Source organism: Cydia amplana, chromosome 7, assembly GCF_948474715.1.
Source record: "Cydia amplana chromosome 7, ilCydAmpl1.1, whole genome shotgun sequence".
Classification (NCBI taxonomy): domain Eukaryota; kingdom Metazoa; phylum Arthropoda; class Insecta; order Lepidoptera; family Tortricidae; genus Cydia; species Cydia amplana.
In genome coordinates, this window is record NC_086075.1 from 742,245 (window position 1) to 763,902 (window position 21,658).

Here is a 21,658-nt window from a genome sequence, read left to right on the forward strand (position 1 = left end):
CAATTGGGTTGAATTTCATTTGTTCGAAAACTTTACGAGACAAATGAAACGCTACCTACTTTGTATTTTATTAAGGTTGACATTCCATCGAAACTGAGTGTACATCCTAATGTCCATTGGGCGGCACGAGGCTATGCAAAGTTCCTGAACTGTCTAAATGGGCCTTTACCTAGCTAAAATATTATTTGCAGGAAAAATATAATTACCAAATATTTTTTTAAACCACTGTCATTTTACTTATTCTAATTCTGAACAGGAAGTACTAAAGTAGCCCTTAAAACTTCTTAAGACCCCTTAAACCAACTGTTTAATTCATTAAGGCTCCGATTAACATATAAAGCGGGCTGGCAAATAGGTAAATAAAAAGGCAATCAGCAGTGGGAGGGTTGACACGTTTACGGCAGGTTGGGGGTTTTATTGCGTGTGCCGATGGGATGAGATTAGATACGGCTGATACAGTATGTTTCAACATGAGTATCTCCTTACTAGAAATATGTGTGACTAGACAAGTTAAACTTTTTTTACTAACCTATTTAACTGCCCCACTTTTAAAGTAAGCTAAGCACAAATTATTTCGTACATTGCAAGCAAAAGGTAATATACCAACTGGCATACGTATAGAACCGTGAAGCCGCCTAGATAGTTTGTTTCATTTCACATCAAAATGTCATTTAGGCGAATGCACCGATCAATCGTTTGTGCAGTCTGTACAAATGCGTTTTTTTTATTATTTATTTATTATTAAAAGGGGAAGTTACATAATCATTGTTACTTATCTGCCAAACTGCATAGCAGTTTGTTGGCAGAAAACTTATTCTACCCTCCTGTATGACACGCGTAGGTTTTGCCCTAAAACTAAAATCACTGCTGTTACAGAAGGCCTACTATTCCGTCTCTGAATTTCTATCCGAAGTAAGTTAAAATAACTTCTTTAGATACCTATGTATAATTGTATGTTGTGTCCCATAATGCAGATTTTTTATGATAGTTTAAATTATAATATTAGAATTTTCAAAAATTTTGATAAAAATTTATTAATTTCACTATCTGTACATATTACTGTTAAGTTATCTGTTTGACAATGTATAATCAATACTGAATAAAGGAATATGAATATGAATATGAATAATAATATGCTTTTGTACACTTTCAAAAATAAACCTTATTTCAACTCACCGAAGTCCCTTTTGTTATGCAACACAATAAAATACGAGGTTCCGACAGTAAGTCGTTCAACGTAGTATCAAATGCATTATTTCGAGCGCACCGCCGTAGCCCCTGTGGCCTAATGGATAAGGCATCGGCCTCCTAAGCCGGGGACTGTGGGTTCGAGTCCCACCAGGGGTAAAACGTTTTTTTACTGATTTTAATTTTTAACAAGCAGAAACGTCTGCGAACGATGCTATTAAGCTTAGAATAAATTTAAAAGTGGAAAAATTACTGTCTTGGGTGAGACTTGAACTCACGGCCTCTGGATCGATACTCCAGCGCTCTGCCATCTGAGCCACCAAGACCTCATCCATAGCCAGCAAATCTTTCCACCATAAAATTTGTTTTTTTACTGCTTGTGATTATAAGTATTATAAGTAACTTGTGACTATTTTTTATTATGAAACCAAATGTAATTTTATTTTTCCCCCTGATGTTATTATTGATTTATTTTTACACTTTTTGTCTTAAATATAGGAACGACGAAATAGGGTAGAACTAGAAAGAGATAAAATATTTTAACATGATTTTTTTTAGCTCTAATTATCTCTTTATAGATACATAAGGACACCATTTTCCTAATTCTTAGACAGTTACCTATTCAATAAATTATGCTCTATGACATCATACAAGACCACCCCAAAGCACAATAAAAGACAGACAAACATAAATCATAAATAATATAAGCTGACCCAACTTAATACCTAATAATTACCGTTCGCAGTAATATATCGCGTCGTATATCGCGCGGCGATAAAACACACTTCAAAGAGGGTCTAATCACTTTATGTCCACGACACGGTAAAATTAAATAATACACTTACCAACAGTTGGGATAGGTAGAAAATAAAGACTGCTATAGGGCTCATTTAGGTGGCGCGCGAACTCGTATTCAGCCGACTGATCAAACGTCGAAATGGGCCCTTCGGGTCGGAGTCCATGTGATCTTAGTTCCTCCAAATCTATTTTTGGCTGGCGTTACTTTAAAAATTATCAAAGAGATAATGTTTTTACAGTATTTTTATTGGTTAACTTCCAAAAAATATCTATAAACATGTTACGTTTTAGGGTTTTTTGATAAGTCATTACCTATACTTATCGAAATTTGAGTTATTTTATTTTAAAGTAGAACTTAAGATCTAGTTAAATAGGTACCTACCTAATGGTCGATACATATTTTATAATAAATTTTACAATACTTAACATTAAACGGTTTATATAGGTACTTACTTTAACAAAGTGTTAATAGATAGGATCAATATCGAACTTTTTTTTGGGATAGAACTTTTATATCATTTTAAACGACTGGATTAAAATCATGTAGCTCTCGGTAACCTAAATAAAATCATAGAGTCTGTGCGGAATGTATGGGGCTCAAAACATTCCACGACTCTTCTCTTTCCGCACGGACTCTATCAACAATACTGAGGAACATAAGTCTGATTACCTAATAATAAAAAAAGTTGAAAAGAAACAAATGTTAAATTGGGTTTATTTCTCCTGAATAAAATGATTTATTTATTTTTCACATAAGCTCTGTTCATTATATTGGAGTGTTTATTTATAACTGGTCTCTGGCAATAGGTAACATTAGATCTAAGGAGTTCTTAGTACACCTTTAGTGCTAATCTATAATTGAATAACCCCCTTATCTTACACTGATAGTATTTGCAATTTGATCTCTATTGTCCTAACAATTTCGGTTTATATTCCTAATGACACAACTAACAAAATAAGAGCTTTCGAAGCGTAATACTGAAACTGATGGCATTTAGGTCGCGTTTGATCTTGAACCTTACAGAGTGGAGTTAAAGTACGTTTTTGTAAGTCCACTTTCACGGGTTGTAATGTTCAGGAATGCAAAACTGAATTATGAGAAGCAGTTAAACTGCAAGGGATTTGGGATCTGAGAATGAGAAAACGCGACCAACGTATGTGAGTTAAGAGGGGGCTAAGGTAAATTGTCGTTTTTTTTATTGATTTTTTAAACATTTTAATCAAGCACAAATACCTACCATGAAAAAAATCATACGGATACTAGACTATATTTGCAAGGGCAGACTCCAACCAAAACCTTAAAATGCTAAAGATGGCTTGACAGAAAAATAATCACGGAAACATGTCTAATTTTAAATTATTTCATTATTTTAAAGACCTGGGGCCCGTTTCTCAAAAGCTTGTAACTTGTAATACAAGCGGATGTCACTTTTTGACAACTTTTGTTGGAAAGAGACTTCCACTTGTATTACAAGTTACAAGGTTTTGAGAAACGGGCCCCTGTATTATTTTCTTTGTCAAAAGCTTCATAAGGCGGATACCGCATAACATAACAATTATAAACATTTATTAAATCTCCACAGACACCTATCTTATCTCAATCTGTACATAACCTTTACATACTGGCCTCTGATTGGTCCACCGTCCAAGACACCTGTCTCACCTCACGGCTCGACCAATGAGCGCGCTGCGCACCTGGCCGATCGATGACAAGGCGGGCACACCTGAGTTTACAGTTTTATAAAGTGGGGCACAGGTGTGTCTTTTCGAAAGGACGAGGTAAGATTGGTGCTTATTTCTTTGCGTTGGAGTGTACGGCCATCTTTAATAGGTATCTTTATAGTGTCCGATCGATGATAAGGGTACTTACACCCGAGTTTGGAGTTGAAAGTGGGGCACAGGTGTGTGCTTTGAATGTTTTTTTTTTGTCGAAGTGAACGGCCATTTCTAGATGGGTGGATCAACTTTTTTTTCGTTTTTATGTCCCCTCAGTCAGTCAGGCGATAATGGTAACATGATTTTATTAGAAGAAATGTTACTTCGTTCTACTGACATGCTAAGTAGGTGACCCGTATGGAAAGGGCTTATAACTGCCATAATGACGTTTGGTTGACGTATACCATAAAACTGGCTTTTAAAAGTGATTCTTGCCACTGTAAGTATGGCAACGAACGGCAAGAAAAAGTTGATTCCAAAAGTTCTGCGTTTTGAAAATTAACTCATAAAAATATCATTCATTTGCTTGCAACGCAAATAAATAAACTAAAACTATATCTATTCCCGTCCATTCACAGAACTCATTTCGTTATCTGAATTCCAAATTACACGGTTGTTTAGCGGCTAAGCTCGGCGGAAATCCGGACGTAATGAGTGGTAACGACGTGTGAACGTCTCACCTGGACGATGGCGTCGGTCATTAGTGTGAGAGGGACGGGGAATGTCGATAGTCGATGTCGATGTTTGTAGACATAGACAACGGGAACTGAGCTATCGACGAACTTACGCGTGCACATGTGCTCAAGAAACGTACTTACGTCAGCGTCGATTTGATATTGTAACACCTACATAAAATTATAAATGCGAAATTAACTCTGTCAGCCTGTTTGTTTGTCTGTGTGTCATTAAGCACCTTGCTCGTACAGTTACACACGGGATTGTTACGCCATTTCGGGTCCTAGCTAAATTGGTTGTTCCATTCTTACGCTATGGAATGTTCAATTTAGCTAGAGCGTGAGCGTGTGCTTATTGGTGCCCGTGAGATCAACAGAAATTGTATCAAGGTAGTATCATAAAGAGATAAAAACTGAAAAAAAATATTAATATAGTATTATTACAAGCGAGATGCACGCGGTCTAGTAAAATGTCTAATTTTCATCAAATATATATTTTTAATTTCATAACGACCTAATCAAGTAATAATATTACTTATATTACAGTGAAAACCAATGATTAGACATTTAAGCTTTATTTTAATTTAGATTATTATCATAGCCATACCTGAGTCACGTCTTATCAAGAAACAATTCAAAACATTAAGACAAACCAATAATAAGAACAAAAAAATTTAATAAAAAGTCAGGGGTTTAAAAATGAAAAGTATCGATAGTATCATATCCCATCACTAACTCTTCGTAGGTAGGCGCCAAGTTTGCCAAAACAAATCGAAAACAACGCTATTGAAAGGTGTCTCCGACAACTCGTGCGCAACTGAATTGCATTTTCTGTTTTACATTTTTAGACTTGGCACTACAGCGGCGGACACGTTTTTTATTCGGCGCCTATAAGAAATTTAGGCTGTCTACTTAACTGCGTATTCATAGTGTAGGTATGGCTTTACCTACGTCTTTGTATGAGGATAAAGAATACACTTTTGTTAATTTGTCAAAGGGGATAATTGCTTGTTTAAATATGTGAAGTTTTGTTAGTAATCATCTTAATCCAATTCTACACCGTTTTGCATCGTACGTTGCAATGTCTTATAATACTAACCTAATCCCGTAAAAAATCTACCTTGCACGTGTGGCAAACCTTAATCCGATATCTTTTTAGAGGGATCCAATAACCCCCGGTTATTACCCACTGTTGCAGGGGTTGCAAGATTGAGCAATTTTCTGTCCGAGGGTAGTAATCGCCTTCTTACCTTCACTCAAAAAACTTGGGTGCTTTTGTCGTGTAACAAAATGATAGGTATTTATGGTGACGGGGGCTTATTACATGTACCTAATGTCAGGAGTAAAATGTAGAGTTAAATATATTAAACAGATTCAAATTTTGAACCACCTACTGAATATTCCATTTTTTTTTGGTCCCTGCTACTTACTACTACCTACTCAATGATTGTTAGGAAGAGATCGTTCTTTAGCGATAAAACTGTATATATTTACGTCTATATTCTAATTGCCTTTGTTTATGTTTGTGTATATGTATTGTAAACTGTTTGAGATATACAATAAAAATTATTGTAGGTATTGTTAATTAAAATACTTGCTATTTTTGTACATACATTTTCATTTTAAAAAATAAAATAAGTTGAAATTTTTCATTCATTATGACAAATCGCGCAGAAAGCTTATAATATGAGCGAAGAAACACAAATGTTTTACTAATTTATTTATCTCTGACTGCTATGCTGTGCATTGTCTTGGAATTTCTTTTTCAAAAAAATTAGTTAAAAATATCTTCAACTAATTTAAAGCCGCAACTGTCCCAAGATCTTTTTAAAACTGTAAATAAGAACAGGTAATGTTGGCACGCTGCACTTAAGGACTTAAGGACGTAATTACTAACAAAGAGTCGTTTCTCACCGAAACAAGCCATCCCGTTGATGAAAAGGAACATAAAAACAAACACGCAAGCAATTCTGTATGTCAGTGGAAGTACCTTTGTACTTGTTATGTTTAAATAAGCCTGATTAATTGGCTTAAACAATGGGAAAACGACTCTAAATGAAGCAAGCGTTAATCCTCAAATACTTAGTAATACAACTGATTTTTTTACAAGTGTGTTTTATGAACTATATTATAACGATTACCTACCAAGGAAATCGGCAAAATATTTAGAGATTTACGTGTACATGATTGTATCGATACGTAATTTTTATTAGATTGCGTAATTTTTGTTACCTAAATCATAATCATAACTTTTGAATAAATGCAATAGCTTAATGAGAAACTTCTTTTTTTTTCGAGAAAATCATAACCCTTTGTCTTTGTGTGTGTTTTTGTTTGTTCTATTACTTTTATTGCATTCCTAAAGATCAAATAAATTAGTAAATTATGCTGTTTCACGCTTGTCACCTTTTATTCCGTTAAATTATTCCCACATTTTTTGAGTATTTCGAACAGTTTAACGGTCAATAAAACGAACTGGCATAAAAAGCAGGTCAACTCATTATCCACTACAACATCATTATTATTACAGATACATGATAAAGGTGACATTTGGATTTCAACTGCAGCTGCATTACTGTTGTAGCGTCGTTGCCGCCGATGTATCTGTCAATTTCCTTGACAAAATGAGTGATGTTCGCCACCGCATTACTTTCATATCATCAATTCATCAGTCATTTAATCAAAGAAATTTACTGATACAGCACCGGCAACAACGACGACGCAAAAGTACCTAATGTATGTGTAGTGTTGACATCCGAACATCACTTATAATACAAAAACAAAAAGCAGCACGCTCGAATCGGCAGTACTCAAAAATAATTGACACTTATAGAGACCATTGACACTTGTTTAACATTTCTCTCACAAAAACAGTTTAATAGCATTTTCTGAATTCACTAAATCCCATATAATATGTTCCACCAGCTGTTGTCTCGATTTTATATTTACGGGAGATTACCTGAGATATTTTAAAAATTCTGTGCCAAAGATTTTTTGGCGCGGCGCCAGAAAGGTGGAGACGAACGAAATTACGTCAAAGTGTAAATTAGCTTGAACTAGATTTTGTCGTTGTTTTAAGTAATTGTGCTGGTCATATTAGAGTTAAATTTAGTTTGATAAATATATTTTTGGGTAGTTATTTTGCTTTGTAATACTCATCAGGCAGTTAATGTAGAGCTTTCTAGGCGCCATCTTTTGTCACACTTTGGAAATCATTATAACGAATTGCAGTCTTTATTGTGATATTTATTTGTATTCAATCAAGCACATTTTTATCCCAAAAATTACTTAATTTTAATTGGCAATTTTTTATTTGCATTCAATTTTATGTTTTTGTTAGATTTCGATAAAATTTCGTGGATAGAAAGATTATAAGTAAAAGTTCACCTTCTATGAGTTATATGTTTTTTCTTAGTTACGAAAACTGCTATTATTAGTTTTTTTTTATATTTTAGCGTATTCCGAACGGCATGTATGTCTTAAGGTATGTAGGTAGATATAGTTTTGTCATGTCCATGTCCATTGTCCGTTCAAAAGGCATAATTGTTTGAAAAAACTGTACACTCATATACAACTGTCTCTAAAAATTACAATCCCCATTTTACAATTGCAGGTTGCAAAGAATTCCAAATTAAACTTCCACCAAACGCCCCAAAAGTGTCCGCCGGACAGGTGTAGCCGCGGGCGGCGCGAGCGCTGCGCCGTCGCCATGGTGGCCTATTTGGATTTTCGTTACAATAACTTGATTTGTCATAAATATTATACGTTTGGCATTGAATACCTTTTATAATATCCAAATTTTACCATAGAGATTATACTATTAGTATACAGCTTTGTCAAAATCTTGTAATTTCGGAAATTTATTGGATAATCCCGAAAATCATTTGAAAATCACTCATATTTATAAAGATTTTATAAAGAGAGAGAGAAATTTTATTTCGGAAATATTCGCCACTTTTTAGTGTTTTTTCTTTATTTTCGGAATTACCCGAATACACCTTAGTTCATTAATTATCAAGATTATCATAAACATGTTTAATCAAAGTTACTATGTATTTTTTATTCCATGCACTCTTTTTTGTCACTGTAAATATGTTAGTAACTTACAAAAGAGCGTATTTCTATGTGGTGGGTGTTTTTCCTACTAGCCAGATATTATTTTTATTTTTTAATGTGTATTTGGAACGGAATTTGACACAATTCGCACGCAACAATAAGCGCAAGTGGCATGCAATGCAAGTGGTGTCAAATTCGTATCATGTCACTAAAAATCGAGTTGAGATTTTTAAAATCCGAACACCGCTCCACGGAGGTGCGTGACAGTTGACAGCTGACGTGACAGATTGAGGCGCGTACCTTTTGTCTATTTAAATGAGCATTTTGCTCGGAGGTGGAAATGCGGGCTTCTCGCTGTGCGGTGTTGATTGTTTTTTTTTTGTTTTTCTCGTTTGTTTCACTCTTTTTTTGTGGTTTAGGTGTTGACACGCGGATAGATTTTATGATTTTTTTCAGGTTGCATCAGGGGGTATACTGCAATGTTCTGCCGCCATAGTGCAGCACTAGCACCCATCGTAAACCATAGAGTAAGTAACCTATACATACTGTGCCTTAAACTGTTTTTGACAAATTTTCACAGACAATAAAAAATATGACATTGATCATAGATGGTAGTATTTCTATAGATGTGGCCTACCGCGTGCCCCCGTAAGGGATAGACATAGATGACGTCACAAACCCGGGGATACCATATAGGTAAAAATTACCCCAATATTATCAAATATTGGGGTAATTTTAATCACGTTCGCGAGTAGTTCGCCTACGTAAGACGCAGCGATAAATAAAATATCAATGGGCCAATTTTTTTTTTTTATTTATGTAGAAAACAAACAGCCTTTTACAAATAAGTCTTAAAAAAATACTAAAAATAGGCCTAAAGTTTCATACGTTACTAAGTTGACTATTACAATGAAAAGTAAATAGGTTACTTAATTATAAATTACCAGTAGGTATAGTTGTGAGTACAACACGCAAATAAAGTAAGAAAACAATGCAAAATATTTACTTGAAACAATTTTTCAATTACTAGTAAACAAAATATGCCGAACTTTGTTCTTGAAAACGGACAAACTATGAACAAAAATGTCTATATCATTAAGCGATTCATTATACATATTAGCATACTGTGTGCCACAGGAAGAAATAGAAAAGGTAGGTTTTCGTAATATGCTTTGAGCATATCCGGCAGTTTTGCGTCGGTGCCCAGTTTCTCCTTCCGGTTGCTAAAATCCATTTAGCACGCGTGCCTGCATCTTGTGGAAATCTGGAGGTAATAAACGAAATATTCATTTTGTAATCTGTCACTCTTATTGCAAAATTAAGAATTAGTGCCTGCAGCATATCATAGAATTAGATTCTCTGAGTCGTGGCAAAACCCCCTATAACGTTAATATAATTTACATTCTAATTTAAACACAGTTCAATTTTATTGTTCGTATATGTCCAGTTCTACAGCAAAATTATTTATAAAAATGTTATTAAAATACAAAATACCCGAATTTTGGGGTAATTGTATGCATCACGGGCTGGTATCCCTCAAATAATAGCAATGCGACTAAATTGAATACACGTTATTAAAAGGGTGACGGCTTACTGTCAATATGCGTACGTAATTTGGTCGGTTAATTTATCAGGAAATATTTATAGGTTATTTTTTTTACCCGAGTTATTATTTACTGTAAATGCTTTTTCTACTCAGATTTTAATTGATATAGATTGTAGGATGCTGTTACTAAGCATGATAATGTGACCGAAGTATAAAATACTGTATTTACCTGTGAAATGTTACGTTGTCCTGTTTTTGCCGGCAGTCACTTGTACAGCGCAAAACTGAGCAATTCACCATATTTGTTGAATTTTTAAGTACTACTACATGCACACGAAACACTGATTTCAATATTTTTCCTGATAATCTTTGCACTGTTCATATGTTTCACACCAATTTGACGTTTACGCATTGTTTGTATCCCACCATAAACTACGGTGGGGAATAAAAAAATATGAGACTGTGACAAAGACAAACAATAATAGCGCTTTCTCTGCTACTCCTAGTGAAAGATACATAAGACTATCCCGTTCTGTCAGTTATCCCCACCACTCATGCCATGCCCTCGACATTGATACATCAAGATTTGTTCACAAATGGCCTACCGGGAAACGTAAAAATCGAAACTCGGATATCTGCCTCTTTATCTCTCGAATATGCAAGAGTGACAGAGAGCGCGGTGAAATCGCTCAAAGATTTTCCCTGTTGTGGGCGTAATAACTACGTATATTTGCAAAGTCAAAGACGAGCCAATCGTTCAAACGTGTCATGTCTGAACTAATAACAGTAAAGTGTAGACCAAAAAAACCGCGCACCTGTCAGCACCCATGTTTCTAGTACCGAGAATTGCTACACTCTTTGAAGTGAAGGAATGTGTGGTATGGTAATATAGTGACCGATTTTACCGAGTTCCAATACCTGGAAACGTACGTTTAGGAACATTATTTAAGCTAAATATCACCTGGCCCCTTTTTCACCACGATGACAGGTGCGACAATTATAAAACATCACTGTTGCTGACGTCACAGGCATCCATCGGTTACGGTTACCGCTTACCATCGGGCGGGCCGTAGTCCTGTTTGCTACCATCATTATACTATTTAAAAAAACTTTATTATATCGAAAAATCAGATATTTCTATTGCGAAGTTTATGACAATTGTCACAAGATTATAAATAATTTTTGGTAATTCTTGACAGGAAATAAGTTCTGTGTCGGAATTTCGTGACAATAATGACTGAAAAATCAGTGATTCAAACAAACATAACATTTGAGTTACCTAATCACTAACATTGGTGCATATTTAATTTTGTCCCGGTCAAAACGGGGTAAGTAAGTAAGTAAGTATTTATTTGCAAAGAATAAGTAGGTACAATAGTGTCTTAGGTGGTAAGTGACAATTGGTTGCTTATTCTGCTATTTGTACTATGCAGGTTGTACTAGCATGCAAAAATCTTAAAACGACTACAAAGCTGCCTGTATAATATCTTCAGAGAGGAAATCGTTTACACTGTAAAAGCTTTTATCAGTCAATAGCTTCATCAATTTATTTCTAAATCTATGTACAGGTAGTTCTCTTATAGATGTCGACAGTTTGTTAAAAAGTTTCATGACAATGAGTATCCCGTTTTCGTGTTATTGTGTGGTACTCGTAACTACTAAACTCTAAAAAATACTAAGCAGGCGTATTAGACTTTATGATTAATAAAATGGGCTTCCACCCACAGAGCTCTTAAAGACAATATCTATAAAACTACACACCTTCCAAAATAAACCAGTTTCATTAGCCAAAATCATCAAATGTAGTAAAAAGTGTAAAGTAAATATAAATACCTGATTTTCATCACATGGTGCCATAAAAAGTTTTATAATCAACAGGTGATGAGCAGTACAAATACGTTCAAAAATAACTATACAACATTTTTATACAACCGACGTAGCGTCGAAAATGTTTAGTTATTATTGAAAATGAGTGTGCGAGGTAAATCATTGCTAATGTTCTAGAGACGAGTTGATTTTTATTTGTTTTACGAGTTGTATATTACGAAAGTGTTTTACTTTTAATACTTGGTAAATCATTTTATGTTTTATTTCAAGAATGCTGAAAATGACCATTAATCCTAGGATTCTCTGAACGGGACACGGTATAAAATGTTATTTGCCACCTATTTTGTTACGGGCGGGCACGCTGAGTTTTTTTCACGACGTAGTTTTTTTTTCACTTTTTAAATAGGTATTAACGTATTAAGTTAGGTACGAGTAAGTACATGCAACTTAAGACTATTGTCGTTGGAAAGTGCATAATAAAAAGCTGTCATATTAAGATTTTCCGCATATGCAAAGTAATTTATTCAAATCTTTAGCAATGAAAAACAAACTCGTAAAGTCTCAAAATCTAAAAAAACAACTAGCATAACTTCAAAAAATTCTACATCAGTACATAAATACTGTATTAGTATACAAGTCAGCATAAATGCCAATTTAAACATAACCCTCAAAATCCCACAAGTCAGTTCATCACAAAACAAATTATTTTCCATCAACCCTAATAGCCTCAAAGGGTGGAAACCCTGTAATACCTGACAGGCCCTAATTAGCGAAAATACTTATTAATAGGGGATCGCAGGACATTCTCGTACAATTCAGCAAAATATCGTAAAAGCTACACGTTTCAGACACACTTATGACTTTTTAGCTTTGAGGATTGAATAAGTTGGCTGGAAATTGGGAGTCAATTTTAATGGCGACACGCGCCATAATTTCGTCTGTGTCATCAGCCTACGTATTATATAAGCACTGTACATTTCAATCTATAGGCACTGACCATCCAGCCTCTAGACATAGCATAGTCGCGCTACCCCCTCTGCCACACATACGGTAGCGTTACTCCATCTTCGAGTCACGCCTACACCGCTTACTTCAGTCGGCGGACCGGGCTCGGTCTAGAAACTTCGGTAGCTCGAAGAAGTTTTTGCTATCAAAAATGCATTATTGTTGTGTCAAATTGTGTGGCAAGAACACTAAAAACTCTGGTGTACAAAAAAATGGCATTTCATTTCACAGGTAAGCCGATTTTTTAGAGATTTGGATAAAAAATATTTTAATTTAAGCGTCTCATCAAATTTGACAGCGCTTGAAATTCGATGACGTCTTTTAAGAAAGTCTCTTTCTATCGCGCTGCATCCGTATACATCCTTTCTTGTCTTTTATTACGTGACATTCCTAAGCCCAAACTAGTGATGTCCATATCCATAGAATGTGATTGTTTACTATTGACAAGGTAATTCAATTCAAATCGCATAGGTATTTGCGAAAAATTCACTATAAAACAAATAAATAATATGAGAATTACACTTACGGTCAGGTACCAATTTTCCCTTGAACATAAACGATATTGTCAATTCAGCACTACATAGGTACTCGTATTACTTTTAGCGATTATAAAAACATTGCAAATTTAAATTAATCACAAGACAAATTTTATACAAAAACACACGGTTGCAGTTTAAAATGCATTATTTTGATTCCATTTTTGTTGAGAATAGTGGGCGTCGGTTTAACTTTTTAATTTTTGCTTTTTTTCTGTGTACGACTGCCAACATGGCAATGATACTTGAACATTCGGCCAAATAATTTAAACTTCATTTAGTTAGATTGTGTTAAATAACATTTCATTTACATAATAACAAATAAATATTTGATTTAAACCATGTAATAACTCTTAATAGAATTATACAGGGTGTTTTTAATGGGTGGGTATAGTAGGATACCGCGAATACAGGGTGGATTTTCTTTTTAGCTCAGTGAGGACAGCTACCAGATCCCGTACTGCTACGAGAAAACGGTCTTAAGAGACCTTCCCTCGATTTCAAATTAATGAAGATTGGCATTTACAGATTTTGGAAAAAACATACAGGATACGAGAAAAAGGTCATTTTTGACAAACTTTTTTTTTATGCCAATCGATCCCATTCCTATTGAGAATCAAAAGCTTGTATGGAAGCAAAAAAAAATTTCCGGCTAGAAAAGCCACAAATCGAGGAAAACTTTTGCCATAATATTTGGCCAATCAGTCCTGTCCTGTTACATTTAAGAACCATAATACTGTATGAAGACATTGCTGTACAAATGATGGGCGAGGTAGAAAATTGTGAATAAAATTTCACATTTTCTCCATAGTAAATGTATGGAAAAAGTTTTTATTAATTTGTGGATTTTTAGTACATTACCGTAAGTCGACCCCTAGGAAACTATTGATACTGGATATGAATGGAATCGATTGGCATACAAAAGTAGCATGTGAAAAATAAAAGTTTTCATTTTCATTCAAATATTATGGGAAAAGTTTTCCTCGATTTGTGGCTTTTCTAGCCGGAATTTTTTTTTGCTTCCATACAAGCTTTTGATCCTCAATAGGAATGGGCTCTAATTTGAAATCGAGGGAAGGTCTCCTAAGACCGTTTTCTCGTAGCAGTACGGGATCTGGTAGCTGCCCTCACTGAGCCAAAAAGAAAATCCACCCTGTATATAAAGCCGCAACCCGACTGATTAATTGACATAATTGCTCTCCCAGAAGGGGGTTCCTGGGGTATTTGACTTTGATACGGTCGTATAGAGGGGGTGGTTTGGTGACTTCCAGAAAAATCCGACTTTTGGTCTACCGGATTATCCGACTTTTGGTCACTAAACGGTGACAGATACGTGGGAGATGCTCGACCAAATGTCATAGAGGGACGCTGACAGTTTTTGAAGCCGCCATTATTTTTTCAAAATGGCGGATTCAAAATGGCGATCATTTTTCAAAATGCTCCCAGCGCGCTAAAATTTTGGTCACGAAAACTCGGGGTCACCTAGCTGTATTCCTATGGATTTTTTTTTAATAAAACCAATATGGCGGTAAAAATGGCCACTTATTTTTTATGAAAAGCTTCAAAGGTGAGAGATAGGTGGGGGGTGCTCGACCAAATGCCATAGAGGGCCCGAGACAACACAAATTGCATTTAAAAAGTTTCAAAATGTACTAACTAACATAAGAATACCATGGTTGCAATAAATAATTATGATTATGATTATGATATGATTTTTTTTTTCAAGTTGGTCTGAGCGCGTTGAGATTTGGCATGCGGCGAGCTTGGGGGCCCAAGATTAGTATGTGAATTATTTTTTATTAACACTCAAAATGGCGGCGGACACGGGCAAAGGAAAATTTCCAAGTAGGTTAAGCGAACCCGAAGGGCGAATATCAGGCTGGGAGGCCGAAGGCTGACCCGCCGAAGGCCCGAAGCCTTCACCCCGACTTCCAAGCGTGCAACCCTCAGTAATTTAAAGCGAGGCCGAAGGGCGAGCTGCGTGAATGAAGTACTTCCAAGCAGGGATGTTGCGAATATCCGCATCCGCATCTCGTCTCGTCTCGCGCTTCTCTAAATCCCATAAGACGCCTTTTTACCAATAGTTTATTTTTAAATTAATTATATAAAGCAGATACACCTGCTAACGAAACCACAACGTTATGGGTTAATGTTTTCGAACGAACGAATCAACATAGCATTCAAAACATGCTTGCATATTATTACTGTTATTACATTATTGACCGTGATTGACAATGTTATTATTCAACGTGTCACATCACTAGCGCCCGGCAGATATTTCTGTCTGACGCCCACGTGTGTTTGAACGGACCAATCACGGCACGGGACTCGCTCACCTCGTCCCCCGCACCCCTGTATTTTTGGCAGCATCGGTTTCATGAAAGAATTGGCCTAAGTTGAGTCTAGAGGCTGGATGGTCAGTGTCTATAGGTAATTTATGTACATTTAAAATTGGAATCCGTGATTTTTTTTTCATCGACCCGCCCTTTTAAGGTATTGTAACAGTCGACCTTGCAAAAACAGTCATATTTACATGTGAATTTTCATGGCATTTTTCCTTGATTCAAACGTATAATCTCCTGACCCGGGTCCTACATGTAGTACATAGTGCCTCAATTAACTTTTGAGGCCTATTAGGTAGACAGGGGGACAAAAATTCCTAAAATTTTGCGTTGCACTCCCTCATGTTACAGCATCAAACCAACGTCCGGTCATCAAACCACTTCTCCGAGATGTATAAATCGGCTGTATTCAGATGTGTGTAAATATTTATGGCTGCATGCCCGTTTGTCACAATATCCGGTCACTTCAAACATTATCGTCAACTGCTTTGATCTTACCGGCCGTTAAATATTGATCAAAATGTACTAATCTGCTTAGGATAACAGATATGTCATATGTGTAATCATAGTAAATATTTTAGTGTCTTGTATCAAAACTGACAAAACTAGAGAGTTATGGGAGCAGGCGTTTCTATGAGGTCATTAGACATGGAAATTAAGTTGAAACAATATACATTTTATGTACTTTTAATACCTTTTTAATAACAAAACTTCCGTGAGACACAAACATATTAAATATAGCTGGTCAAGCTGATCTTGTCAGTAGAAAAAGGCGCCAAATTTGAAAAATTTAAGCGCGAAGGGACACGAAATTTGAATTTTGCTTGACCAGCTATATATGAAAGCTCCTGATGACGCTCCTGGGTACGGAGTGAAATATGTCGAGCGTTTTCGACTTAAAATACGTGAGCGACTCGTTTTTAATATATTTAATATGTACCTACTTTTAATATTGATAAGTACTTTAGTCAGGACATTTTCAAATTTGTACCCAAAACCCCTATTTTACCCCTGTGGAAACAACACCCCTGAAAACTTTATTTATACCGAATTATCATGCGAGATCTATGAAATGTGCAACCGGAAATTGGGCGAGCGGCCACTTATCTACCGGAAGTGGCGGAACCTGCCGCCGACACGGCAGATTAGGGATCGGCCTTAGTCTTTCGTCACCTCATAGGCGTGTCACCTATGGATATCAGATGGTAGTGCCTGCGGTGCTTCTGCCTTGGTTTATGCATAAAATACTATGGGACAATCTTACACAAATCGACCTAGGCTTATGTCGTTGTGGGTACTATACTATAGATAAAATTAGAAAATATCCATAAAATGCCGTTACTAGAATTCGAACCCAGGACCTCCTGATTCGTACGCAGTCACTACCGACTAGGCTAGGAGGCCGTTAATATATGCAATCTTAGAATGACTAGGCGTCTTTGACCAAATCTAAAGGACACCGCACACTAGCGTCTTTTGAGCGTCAGCGTCAAAAATAGCGTCGCTGCGCAGTTGCACCAACGTTGCGTCCAGCAGCAGCCATAGAGTTGACTAGACGCCGACGCTCGGGAGACACTTGTGGGGTGGCCCCAAGGGCTAGCAGCAGTATGTGCTTACATCTCCTATACGAAGCAGGAATTTATAATTGGCTTATAAGCGACTACTAAAACAAAATAGTTTGATTTGTTCCCAAAGTTGTCTAAACTGAAGATTGAATCATCACTATCACTACATAGTATAAAACAAAGTCGCTTCCCGCTGTCTGTCTGTCCCTATGTATGCTATATTTAAAACTACGCAACGAGTTTTATTTAATGCGGTTTTTTGTTCTTAATAGATAGATTGATTCAAGAGGAAGATTTATTTATAATTTGTTAACCCGTGCGAAGCCGGGGTGGGTCGCTAGTTTTCTTACAAGAAGATCCACAGAATCCAAAACAGAGAGAAATAGCACTATGTTTTTATTTAAAGCTTATCAGCCAAGAACGATGCAATGAAATCCCAGCAGCAAATTCCTTTCCCCCGCGGGAAGGTAATGAGTACGGGTTTCGGTTTAATAGCATTTAAATTAGCTTTTTATTTGCCTTTAGTTGCGGCAGGTGCTTTACGAGTCCTATTTCCAGTTTCAGGTTGATTTGTGCTCGTGAAATTGGCTTTTACAATATACCTTGGAGGTACTTTTGGGTTTACAATTAGGTACAATTATTCTTTAACCCTTCATAGGGCACACAGATATTATACGGCAAAATTTACACCCTTTAACATCATCTCTTCTTCATTATTTCTTCAGATACAGTGTGGAAGCGGATCTGCGTCAGCTTCAAGCCGATAATTGGCAGGAAACGGCGCAGGATCGGGAAAAATGGTGTGCTCTCGTTTCGGAGGCCAAGATCCTCCTTGGGTCGCTGAGCCATAATAGATAGTTAACATCATCTCTTTGTATTATTTCTTATGCGAAAGTTTTAGGACTTAAAAAAGACAATTAATTTGTATTTTTTTATCTGGTCCGTTAAAGGATTCTATCAATTTAAAACACATCATTTTGTGTGCGTACAAAGTACCGACATGACCCAATATATTTGTTATCTTTATGAAGCAAAGAAAGGTATCAACCCTGTGATATTTTTCTGTTGTTCACGAAGAACTTTATCATTGTCATTATCACTTATAATATATGACTGTCTTTATATATTTACAATCGTAACATTAGGTTTTTTTTTATATACCTAAGATTTATACATAACGTGGGGTAATCACTGCGAAAATGTATTTGATACATTGTGTATCAACAAACACTACACTACTCATCTAATAAAGCTTTACAGCAGACAGACGGACATACATATCGTAAACTGCTTTACTATTGGCCGCAGCTTCCGCGTCTGAAACTACCGGCGATAAACCCGCCCACCCAGGTTAAGGATGAGCACTAGTTATGTCTGTTTTAGGTCTTGTTTTGATTTAAGAGGCATAAAGCCAGGAAAGGGCTTGTGCACAAATCACGCGAGGTTTCTTCGGCTACTTTTTGACCCTCGCCCCCTCCCGTTGGTGATTAGTGACTACGGTAACATAATTTAATCAAAATTTTAATGCAAATAAAACTAAAACTGTTTAGACGACAACGGTTTCACTCACTTGAATTTGCAACCGCCGCGAGCACTCGAGCCTGAGGAAGGACCCCCGAAGAGCCCGAAACACGTCGCCAATAGCGACTAAAAATTCAAGTGAGTGAAAGCGTTGTCGTCTAAACAGTTTAAAATATGTCTCACGAAAGTTTAATTTCGAAAATTAAAATCTTAAGAAAAACAAAAAAGAACGCGTAGGTATACGTCTCCTCAATGGTTATTTATCTACATCAGTATAAAATACCCTTTAGCTACCTATTTATTAAACAGACTATAAAAGACAGAGTCGTAATCGTAAGTGTCACACGGGCGTTAGTGATTGGGACGAGTGCCGATGGCAAAGAAGTCTGCCATCAGTAAAATGTATAAAATATCGGCGCGGCATGAGGTATTTTTAGTTGGGCAAAGAATATTTAGTTCAGACAAGCCATTGTCATATAAGGGTCATTCTTAAAATATATGTCTACGGTCTGATTGCTGTGACCCACACAAAATGTATGAAAAGAGTAGTGGCAATTAGACGCAAACGCAGACATATTCTCAGGGAATGACCCAAAAACGCCTGGCATCCGTTGGTTAGCCTGATGCGTTTGATTAGCTCAGGACTTCATAAGCCGGCCTAGCCAAATTGACAATCGCTTGCGCTTCGCCATCGAATCGCTTTGTGTCTCTCTATCACTCTTCCATATTAGTGTGACAATGACAGTTGCGTTTCGTTCGCTACGAAGCGTTAGCGATTGGCATGTTGTCTACGGGGCCAGAACTGCCTCGGAGAGAATCAATATCAGAAGGTACAAACCCCCTCCCAAAACCCCCTGCTCTCTGCCCACCGCGCTGGTTACGAGCGGAAGTGTTGCGTTTCAAAGGGGCATTCTTGTTACCTGTGACCTAAAAATAGCACAGACGGTAACTTTGATCTCGACGAGGTGGGCGGATGTATCGGTGATTGTCGTGGCGTGGTGAATGGAGAACATGTGAATGAGTCAGGTACTATTAGTTGACTTACACGCTTCTTACACGTGTCTTGGTGGCTAATTGGAGATACAATTTTTTAACTAAAAGATGGTTACTGCTGGAGAGAAACCTCCTTCAATGAACAATATTCAGTCTCTACAGTCATCTTCATATAGCATATAAACTTCCTTCACTTAAGAATAGATTGATGACAATATGGAGATTAACTCAAAAGGAAACTACAGCTCAATTAGATAGCACGAATATTTATTTTTTATTCACGAATCCACGAAATTGATTAAATGTATCGTGGAAAGCTAAAAATTGAGTGATTATAGTCAGTGAATCTGCGATTCATGACGTTTACCTTATAACCCAATTATATCCAGTTCTTAGCGTAGGCCAAAATTAAACTCATTGGAAAAAGTAAAATGCTTTTTGTTGCTCACCTGAACAAAACAATTGATTAAAGATAAGTAGGAAATAGAAAGAGTTGTGAATTTTATTGAATCTTATATGTTAGTTTTTTTACCATTTTCTAAGATAGGTACATTTTATTTTATATTCATAAAATAGTGATCAATCAATCATCGACTTTAGCATAATACTTCCTAGGTAATCAATCCACGAAAATCAATCACAATCTCAGTTCGCAGGTTCCAAAATAAATCGACCGTGGCGTCCCCGGAACTGAAATCATCGTCCCGTCACAAGCAGACGTGCGAAAACTTACACCTTACACTAATGCAACACTAATACTTTGCACCGACTATGAAACCTTACTAAAAACGAACATAATGCTAAAGAGATAACCATTGCTGTCTTCGAATGGTTCAAATTAGTAACTACTCAAGTTAAAGAAGAAATGGATGGTGTAGCAGCGATGAGTTCGAGGCGTGGGAAAGTGACTTGGTAGGTGGACGTGACACACATAATGACAGGTGGACATTTGCTGAAGTCACAGCCAAATGTCAACACTATTTGTATTAACTTTCAATTCATAACGTTAGCATCCGATTACATCCGGTCTGAATTTTTCATTTTTTTACTGCATTGTAAAATATTCTAGCAAATTGCTTGAAATACTTTCGTGGTCTAATATTGAGTCTCATCTGATCTTCTTTCTGGTTTCTTCAAGACTGAGGGTTGCGGCGACATGAAGTCGTTTTTATTTTCAAATCTGACAGCACCTTCTAAACCTGTTTCTTCCAGAATTTATTAGATCCAACGGCTAAATTTTGTAAATTCTGAATAATCGCCATTTTGAGTAGGTACATAAAAAAATTTATCCTCCGCCAAATTAGTTCAGAAATTGCTTACAAACATTTTTGAAAATCTTTGGTTAGATTTTGAAAATTCTGATTTGGTCCTGACAACATGCAAGGTGAACACCATAAATTGAACGCATCTCGCGGCTATTTCCAGCGACAAAGTGCTTTACTTTTTGTACGCAGCAGTTATTTATTGAGACAGGCGGTGTTGGTGCTACCTGAGTAATGGAACTGAGGAATTAAATGCATTTTGTAGCAAGATCTGACTTAATTTATGAGCACACTACAAACAATAAACCTATTTTAGAGCGTTTACTCGTAGGAATAGAAAAACAAACAATGAATCAAAATGTTGGTTAATATTTTATACAAAAACCTACCCTGAGTTTTTTTTTTGCAATTTTCTAGAATTTCACAAGATATAGTCAATTTCAAATTTTCAGTGTTTCTCCCAAAATAAATATCAACACCAGAATAAACGAGGAAAAAAATACAGCCTTTCGGACTTGCGGGATACTTGGGTAGGCGTACCTTACTATTGTGGTCGCTTATAACTTATAACTGATGAGTTTTCTCACTTGTGTCAGTGTTTTCTTAGTTCTAAGCTGCTTAGTTCGATA

The 21,658-nt window shown here is 36.3% G+C and overlaps 1 non-coding gene across 1 annotated transcript; it reads left to right on the plus strand.

Moving 5' to 3' along the window:
• The first annotated feature begins 1,274 nt into the window (after positions 1-1,274).
• Positions 1,275-1,347, plus strand: Trnar-ccu (transfer RNA arginine (anticodon CCU)). Its single transcript has one exon. It is a non-coding gene; the product is annotated as a tRNA-Arg (tRNA).
• Positions 1,348-21,658: the final 20,311 nt, after the last annotated feature.